Source organism: Dioscorea cayenensis, chromosome 4 (assembly GCF_009730915.1).
Source record: "Dioscorea cayenensis subsp. rotundata cultivar TDr96_F1 chromosome 4, TDr96_F1_v2_PseudoChromosome.rev07_lg8_w22 25.fasta, whole genome shotgun sequence".
Classification (NCBI taxonomy): Eukaryota; Viridiplantae; Streptophyta; class Magnoliopsida; order Dioscoreales; family Dioscoreaceae; genus Dioscorea; species Dioscorea cayenensis.
Genome location: NC_052474.1, coordinates 10,837,126 through 10,838,051, shown reverse-complemented (window position 1 = coordinate 10,838,051; position 926 = coordinate 10,837,126). Strand labels below are relative to the sequence as shown.

At 41.0% G+C, this 926-nt stretch overlaps 1 non-coding gene across 1 annotated transcript; it reads left to right on the top strand.

The window, feature by feature from the left end:
- Positions 1-583: 583 nt before the first annotated feature.
- Positions 584-690, top strand: LOC120259695. The gene has a single exon (XR_005536251.1). It is a non-coding gene; the product is annotated as a small nucleolar RNA R71 (small nucleolar RNA).
- Positions 691-926: the final 236 nt, after the last annotated feature.

Below are 926 nucleotides of genomic sequence, written 5' to 3'. Positions count from 1 at the left end.
AATCTTATATCCGATGATGAAATGAACTTGGTTAAAGCCTTCTCAAAGTTGGTCATCCGATTTTGTAACCTTGAAACTCTATTCTTCATGTTTGGGGATTGTTATTATTGTTGGAAACCTGGTGGTGCCATAATCTTCTCTTGCCCTTGATTAGTCCAAAAAAAGGTTTAGGTGGCTCCTCCATCCCAAATTGTAGGTGTTGCTATATGGATTTCCTTGTCTTCTCATTGCATTACCAACAAAAATCAACCTCGTTTCACGAAGTGGTACCACCAATTGAAATAGGGGTAATCGGGACAGGTGGATGTCCACCCAACACCCGGTACAACTCTTCATGGCCGCTACTCTAGGAGAAGTTAGAGTATCCAACTTCTTACTCAATGATTCAACTTGGGCCACCAATGGTCTGACTACATCGATCCCATGTGTTCCACTAATAGCTATTCATAGCCATTTTTTAATGAGATGTTGGGCTTCTCTAGGGGTCTTGCTTCCTAAGGTATCTCCTACTGCAGCATCAAGTAACTCCTTTGTGCTTGGGTTCAAACCATTATAGAAAGTCTGAATGATCATCCACTCGGAGAACCCATATTGAGGACATTTTTTTAGGAGCTCCTTGAACCTATCCCATGTCACAAAAAGAGACTCCAATTCCACTTGCACAAAAGAAGATATCTCATTCCTAAGGTTTTGCGAGATTTTTGGGGAAGGAAATATCGAGGGCGAAAAAGCTTTTACCATCTCCTTCCATGTGGTGATTGATACTCTAGGTAATGAGTATAGCCATTGCTTTAATCTTCCTTTTAAGGAAAATGGGAAGACCTCAACTTGATGGCATCATCCATAACACCATTAATCTTGAGCATGTTGCACACTTGCAAGAAGTTCTCAATGTGATTGTTTGGATCCTTATCGGCCAAGCCATT